Raw genomic sequence first — 8,755 nt, 5'->3', positions numbered from 1 at the left:
CAGGCTTCTCCTGTTTTTTCGGATTGTAGTTATAATTTTAATAAATAAATAAAAACGTTTAGTTTCTGAAATTATTTGTTGTGTGTTGCTGCCGGCCCGTCTCTCCCCCATTCCATGCCCCATTCTCATTGAGTATTTTACAAAGAGTGAAACAGCGCCCCTCTAGATGTTATGGTGAAACAGTAGATTGCACTCAATGTTGCGAGAGGAGGCCAGCCGAAATTGGCTTCCCTTGGTGAAAAAAAAATGGAGGGATTGACCAATCAGACAAGGCTCACGTCATGCCCCTGCCAACCTGTGATTGGTCAGGGCCATGCCAAGGGAAGCCAGAGGCGGCTGGCTTCCCTTGCCTCACAATCCAATCAAATCGCATCAATTTAGTGTTGCAGTGACGCATCCTAAAACCCGGAAGTAAGCTGCGCTCGGTTTCCCTCGACAAAAAAGCAATGGGATTTCTCCATAGGATTTTGGAAAATAGCTCGAAATAAGGTCAGTGGAAAACAAACCTGTTTGATAAATGCACGTTTTGTTCAGTCGGATAATATCCACATGTCTACCCTACTTTTCTAATTTTCGAATCATAAATCTAATCGATATAGTGCTGGTGGAAAATATTTTTGGTGGGGCTGTTGATATACTGAGTAAAACATTTTTTTTTGGGAGAAATGACCCCTTAAATTAGGACTTCTGGTGATGTAATGGCGCGTTTCCAGTGCAGCGCGGAGCTCGCTTTAATGCTGCGTTCAGACCGGACGCGATGCGAATATTCGCTTCGCTCTAAACGCTCCTATCGCATCGCTCTAGTCGCTCGAGTTTCACCGCGGCTGCCAGCTGTGTTTACTCGCATCATTCAAACAAGACGCGCTGGCTCGGGAGCCACAACTACAACAAAATGAACATATTTTACCGTGATTAAATTGTAATACACATTTCTAAATGATGCCGAAGTAACAAAATACTGATACCGGTTAGTAAAAACCATGAATTAATGCTTTGACAAGTCTGCAGACAGACGGCAGGCGAAAAACCTTTTAGAATGCTTGTTTTCTGAATGGAGCTTGGCTAAGCTAACGTTATATACCGTCCACACTCACAGCAACGGCCTATACAGACATAAATAAACCAGCGACTGTATTCTCCATGACACAGACAGTCTGTGGTTTGTACTTGTTTAACTTGTGTCTAGTTTCTGAACAGATCGTATCTGTCCCAGCCAGGCTGTTTGAAGAGCAAGCATGGGAAACAAAAGACAGCATTTACCTGTTTGCATCCAGCTAGCCATGCCTTTCTGGTGTACCAGCTACGTGTCTTTTTCACGAGCTTGCTGCGATATATACAAATCGGGTTGGTCCGGTCCAAGGTCTTTAAGTATCAATTTATCTCCCAAACTTCTCCTTTCGAAAGGATTGGAGAGTAGCTCTTGCACGGAATTGGGTGCGGACTGAGGTCCGGCGACTCCACCGGCTGCACACCATTCTCATCCAACTACTAGTTGTTGGTCACTCACGAGTCTAAAAAAACAACGCGTTGCTTACGTGCGTTGGGCGCCAACGTGAGCGCCCTCGTGACCAAAATATTTGACGGCGCTGATTGGCTGAAATTATGTTTCGGCGGCACAGTTTACTATTGAGACTTTTGCAACGTGCTGGTTGCTGCTGTTTGTCTCGGGGGCTCCGCCCGGTAATGATAAACTAATGCCATGGGCAAGGCCAGGCAGGAAACATGTGACTTATCAGTAACTTTAGACATCGTAACACAATTTTAAACGAGATTTTATTGTAGATGATACATTTTACTGATACCAATTGTATGATATTTACCTTGTTCATTAAAAATAAAAATATAAAATATTGTTTTTCCTCAATAGACTTCTGTGATGTCACTCCCTCAATGCAGATGTCACATGGACTGATCCATTATTTTAATAGGGGGGTAAAATGTATAGCGTGACGGGGTTGAACCAAACTCGGGGACGTGTGTCAATAGTGCAATTTCATAAGATAATTCATGTATTTTTTCAGATTCTTTTTTTTCTCAGTTAAAGTATACACGCATATGATTATATTAGCATCAAAATGTTGGTATAATTAGCAATTGCTATTTGTTTAATATTCAATGAATATGTGATGATGCTCAGTGAGGACATGCAAAAATATGTGTTGTCTACTACAAATACAACTAATTATTATAAAACAAAAACAAAATATATATATTTAGTTTTACATTGTAATGCAAAACACCCTGTTCCTTTAATTCAGTGCTTTAAAATATATTTTGGTAGTTTCCTTTCAAATCTTTGAAGTGCTTGGGGGACACAAAGGGCACCCGATTCAGAGAATCACCCAGTCATAATTACGAGAATAAAGTCGTAATAATACAAGAATAAAGTCATAATTATGAGAATAAAGTCGTAATGTTACGAGAATAAAGTCGAAACTATGTGTGGTTGAGAGGTCATTCCAGCAGACTACGCTCCAGCTCACCAGTCAACAGGTAACTTTACTTTAATGAAAACACGTTTGATAAATGCTGTTTTGCTTAAAGATTCGTTACTCTGCAATTAAATTGTGCTAATTTGCGCAGGGCTTCATATATTTTGGATAAGCCACATGAAGACGAGAACAAGTTAGCTAATAACATACTGCAAGATAACGTTAGCTACATGTGAGTCAAGAACGGGGCTACAGTCACTGTATTTTGTCGCTGTTTGCCCAGAAGGAGCCGAACCGTGATTTTAGAGATGGTAGCCTACAACGTTAGCCTGTCCTGTGCGAGTTTCCCCAATTGTTTTTCGGTCATTCATCATGAACGTCTTCATCCACTCAATATATTGTTTACTGGCGTTGTAGTGCGACAGACACACTCCTACTTGTCTGTCTCAGGCCTGGCCAGTAAACTTCAGAGGCAGATCTGTTTGTTTACAGCAGCAGCCCAAGTAGGCGTAAACAGACGACCCTGGGAACAGGTATGGTAGACCCGTACAGTTCGTTTCTGGTTGACACTGCATGTTAGTTTTCACCTTTGTGTTTCATGGCCAGTGTGATCATATTAAAGATGCCTGTTAGGACAGCAGAATGCAAACTTCTATCCATCAAACTGAATTGCTGTATCATGTTTTCAGTGTTGGCAGTAGCCGCAGTGGCGACTGGTCATTAGGGGCAGGTGGGGCACAGCCCCACCTAGTGTCAGCAGAAAGTATTACAAATAATGATTACCAAAAAATGCAAAAAATAAATTAAAAAATATATTAAATATATTTTAAGATCATGTTTAATCATCTGATTCGTCTGTACATTGCTGTTTTAGTCTGTGTTCTTCTAATTAGTGTCTACAGTGTGTGCCTATTGAGCTGTTTAGAGCCATGTGGGACAAAACCCGATCCTGCCCCTCCCTCTACTGTCTAAGTCAATGGTGACTGTAAAAACTACACTGCGCATGCTCAGAATATTTTCCTATTTAATGTGTGTGGCAAAAAAATAATGACCATAGGGGCATAGAGCTGCCATCCCCACCATACGTCATCTCACATAATTCAGAGCTGATTGGCTGTAAGTACGTGTGCTCAGTGCTTGAATTGGAATGAAAAAGGTGCCAGTACTCTAAAATCAGCAACTTTTTCAAGTCAATTTTATATATACAGCCCACAAACAAGAATTTGGCTACTATAATGCTGGTGGGTTTGTCTCTTTACTACTGTATATTTTAGAAAGGTTCACTGTACTTAACATTTTTTATGATAGGCAGCGGATATGGCTAAAGCTCAGTAAGGTCAATATTAACTGAAAATATAGCAATCAAAGTCTAGATCTTCTGCTGAAGACACATGAAGCAGAGACCTTTCAGGTGAGAGCCCCTCTGGTGGTGTTCAACATTAATGACAAGGAAACAAAGCTCTGGTCAGAAGCATTTTTTATAAAAAGCTTTAACAAAATTAAGTATTTCTGTACATTTTGAATGCAATCTAACTTTCCAACTCAGAAAACGAAAAACGAAAAAGTGCCAAAAGTCTTCTCACATGGCTGAGCTGCTTTGCAATATACTTCACCACTGAAGAATACAAATATGTATAAAGTAAACTATGATGCAATCTAACTTTCCAACTCAGAAAAATGATAAAGAGCATGAACAAAGAACATGTAAAAAGAAATGCAAAATTTGCACAATCTAAAATGAGAAACTGTAACTGCAAGTAACAAAGTCTGAGCCATGGTAAAGAGTTACATTGAACACCAAGCTGATCAGATAACTCCCTGGTTGGTCTGAAGTCCTTCTATCTCCAGGATCTGTACAAATCGGCACATTATGCCAAAAGTCTTCTCACTGGGTGAGCTGCTTTGCAATATACTTCACATTGTTAGAAAAGGCTCCAGAAGGCCTTGGGGACATCAGTATCAGGGGCTGGAGCTGGACAGGCTCTTTCATCAGCACTTCTCCTTCCCTTTGCCAGCCAGGACCTCACATACTGTTCCGGATTGAACTGTCCTAGTGATGGTCCATTACATTTAATGAAAACCAGGCTGGACAGTCGGCTGACAGAGAGAGCATTCCTTTTTGCAGTAAGGATATCGTTCATGCAGCTGAATGCCCGCTCACACTCACTAGTGGAGACAGCGATGGTTCGGACTGCTTTCAGTAGAGGCTCCATGGCAGCAGGTGTACGGGATGCCCTGGTTTCCTTGTATTCGCAAAAGCCCTGAACAGTCTCTCTTCTGTCCACTTTCAGCACTTCGCACAAACGTAGCACCTCTACGTCCCCATACTGTACGTCTAACTCCTCTTCAGGCCAACTTCCAGGATGGATAACTTTCATGTCCTGGATTAGCTGATTGTCCCGGGCCTCCCGGCCATGTAATGGGATTTCTCTTGTGCTGACATGAGAGGAGGTTGTGGAAGTCATTCTGTGTCTCAGATTCTCTACCATACTGCGGAAAAACTGACCTGCATGAATCTGTACAAGCCTGCCATTCTCACGCAGGGCAACAGCCTTGAAGGACTTCTCAGCTAGAGCTGTATGAACTGTAGTCATGTGTGGGCCAGGCATGGTGACCATGGATTCAAAAACTCGTATTTCTCGAGTTAAGAGCCTATCTGCTGTAGGCAGTGTCATCTCTCTTTTTTGGAGTTGCCGAGAGAGGTCGCTGAGCTCTGTGAGCGCATCGTACATCAGTCCCAGATTGCTGACAAACGTTGCAGATGTGAGCACATCATCTAGGCCCTTGTACTTTGCTCTGTCTCTGGAATCCCTGCTCGTGTCGTTTGCAGCATTTGTGAAGTGATCATGAAGCACTCGGTAGTTTTCCCAGACTGCTCTGACGCTCCTTTCACTTGAAGCCACCCAGCAGATGGACAAAACACGCCCTATCACCAGGAGACGCTGTCCGACTGCTTGCGCACACTGCGCTAACTGCCTCTGATTTTTGGGGGAGGCATGGAACAAGGAATAGAGTTTGTCAAAAAAGATCTGGAAATGATTGAGCCCTGAGACCTCCTTGACCACATCCCCAACTGCCAGCTCTAGACGATGATTGGAGCAGTGCCACACAAACAGGCTTGGGAATTTACTACACAACTGGGTAGCAACGCCTGTTCTCTTCCCTAGCATGACTGAAGCCCCATCACATGCAAAAGAAACGAAACACTGACCTAAAAAGTCCTCGTTAAAATCTCTTCCAAGACACTCCATTAACGCCTTTGTGATGTCATCAGCCGTTGTTCCATCCAACTCGATCAGCTCCCAAAAAAACGTTTCGGGCTCAGCATCAGCTAATGCTGAGGGTAGACACACAACAAGCACCGTTTTACCACTAATAGTGGTAGATTCATCGACCAAAACACAGAGTTTTCTTTGGTTTTCTGTAATGTCTTTTGCCATTTTTTTCTTCAGCTCATGAGCTATGTGGTCGATGATTTCGCCACAGGTTTTATTGGAGTGCAAAACCCTGCCCACGTTCAGCCCATTCAGTTTCTGTACATTCAAATCAATTGGCATGTCTGTGAATGGCCGGCTATGTTTGCCAATTTTATATGCCGTTCGAAAAACTCTGATAGTGGTGTCTAATTCAGATGTATGCATAGACTGCACTTGATGTTGAATAGTTTCACGTGAAGCAGATGTAAGGATGTCAGCAGCTTTTACATGGGCTTATGATTCTTTATGTTCTTTGATTTTTTTTTCTCAGGCTAGCTTGTTGTTTGCCCTTGTCAACACCGAAATGAGACACTGCACACTCACCCCATTCAGTTGACAGTTTCAGTCCTTGTCCAGTGTAATGGCAATTTCCTTTTCCTATGTCCTATATATGTTTGCCGTTACTTTCACAGAAGGGTTGAAAAGTGATCCAGACGCAGACACAAACAGATGATTTTCCGGTCCTTAGTTGTGGTTTATGATGATGTTTATTCGTCTTTACATACCAGGGTTAATTTAGCGTTCTAGTGATTCTATAAGCATCTGCCGGGCTGGTGGAATCGGTATGCTCTTCTCCTACTGTGTCCCCCCCCCTCTCTTGTCACCTATGACCTCCTTATATACACCCGGTGCAGCTAAACCCCGCCACCCAGTGTTCATAAATAATATTGCACTATACATATAACTTAAATAAACTGACACACCAACATCACCCACAAAATGGCTCCTACATCCAGTGTGTATTCCCAAAGATTTGACATCTCTGCATATCTTTAAGAAGGAGCCATGCATTGGTCTTGCAAAAATATTGCACCTGGTCCGTTGTCCAGCAGTCAGGTGCATCGCTTTGCCCGGTGTTGGTGGTGGCAGTTGCGCCAGCAGCAGCTAACGTTAGAGGCTCTGGAGGAGGCGGCGGAGCTAGTGCTAATGCTAATGCACTAGAACTTGGAGCAGGAGGATCAACCAAAGAAAGCTCCCCATCAGACACAATTTCCAACACAGGCACAGCATTCTCTGTATTTGAAGTTTCTTCCGGCGACAACCGCTGTCTTTTTGCACTTTTATTAATCCACGCTAACATTTTAGAAATGCTCCTTTGTGACGTGACTTGCTTTCCTTCTCTCGGGGGCGTGCCTGCTCTGTTCTATCACTCTACATAGCCACCCACTGGGTGGGAGTTGCACTGCATAAACACAACACACGTGCATCTAGGTATGTAAATTGTAAAGCAATAAAACATGGTTTTACTAACAGTTTTCAGTATGTTGTTACTACGGCATTATTATTATTATTATTATTATTTTGAAACGTGTATTACTATTAAATCACGGTCAAATAGGTTAATTTTGACATAGTCGTTTCCACCACAGTATTTACATGGAGAAGATAAGCCCCGCCCCCTCTCCAGCACGTTCTGTTTGAATGACAGGAGTAAACAGCTGACAGCCGCTGTGAAACTCCAGGGGTTAGAGCGATGAGAATGTCCGTTCGGCACCTCATGACGCATCTACTGAGTACCGGGCGGCTGTATATATATATATGGATGTATAATAAGAACGGCGGGAGAGTGTTGAGTACTGGCACGGTGCATGAGTACCGGAGTACCGCCAGCATGCCGGTACTGAGCAAGAAGTGCCGGTACTCCATGGGTCAGAACCAGAAGTGCCGGTACTGCGTACCGGTGAGTACCGGCCCAATTCCAGCACTGCGTGTGCTGCGAAAAGTGTGGTGTGTGAAGAGGAGATGAGAGAGCTGCAGTGACGGGTCCTAAAACCCGGAAGTAAGCTGCGCATGGCTTCCCTCGACAAAAAAGCAATGAGATTTCTCCATAGAAACGTTTCTACCCTACTTTTATAATTTTCGAATAATAAATCTATTGATTAGATTAGATTTATGATAGAACATACAAGAACATAAGGAGGACTTTTACAAAAAAGTAATAGAGATTTTTGTCCAGAAGGATAGGCAAATGGACTTCATCTTCAAGTCAAGGTAAGACTGCAATTTTATTGAAAATGGGATCTTACTAAGAGAGAACAATTCAATATTTAAATGATAAAATTACATTTTTTGGGTATCCTTTTGTTGAACTGTCTGTTTAAAATTAATTGAAGCATCAGACAAAAAAAGCTTTTGAAAATAATATTATATTTTGATTTAGGTCAAAATATAATATTTGTAAACCTGAAGAGTCAGAGCCTCACCAGCCATGAACCTCACTGCAGAAGCTATAGACATCTAAGTTTTTTGTGCCCCACCACTTTTGTACATATAAAAACGCCACTGGCAGTAGGTACCCTGAGCTACATGGCCTCTACTCAAAAGGGTCAACAGAAGCCTGCAAAATAACAGGTATGCATTAGGTGAGGTATACTGGTATAAACTGGCATTAGTTTCCAAATTATCTGTGTATGTCTGGTTTACTGTATGTTGACTGGAAGTATAGCAGCATCATGTTTTGTTGATATACTATACACGGTACACCAAACAAATAAATAGTTGAAAACACATTACTGATATTGCTTTTGTCACAATGGGAACACAACTAGTTCAAAGCCTGAGACAGGTTCTTGTATTTGTAATTGTGTGACATACTACTGTCAGAGACAAGCTATGATGATATGTGATCAGTTTGGAGAGGCACAGGCATCTGAAGTAATTGCAAGAATATTCCTACTGTACATTAATTAAATATTCAGATAAACATAACATATTAGTATAACAATGTTACCAAAGCAATACAGGCTTTTGAGTCAGAGCCGCATGCTGCCATACAACATATTGCTTTAGTTTACATAGTCAGACACAGAAATTCTAACAGCATGTTTTGATCCCATGTATCCCGTG

This window comes from Gymnodraco acuticeps, unplaced genomic scaffold (assembly GCF_902827175.1).
Source record: "Gymnodraco acuticeps unplaced genomic scaffold, fGymAcu1.1, whole genome shotgun sequence".
Taxonomy (NCBI): domain Eukaryota; kingdom Metazoa; phylum Chordata; class Actinopteri; order Perciformes; family Bathydraconidae; genus Gymnodraco; species Gymnodraco acuticeps.
Note: the sequence above shows the minus strand (reverse complement) of the source record.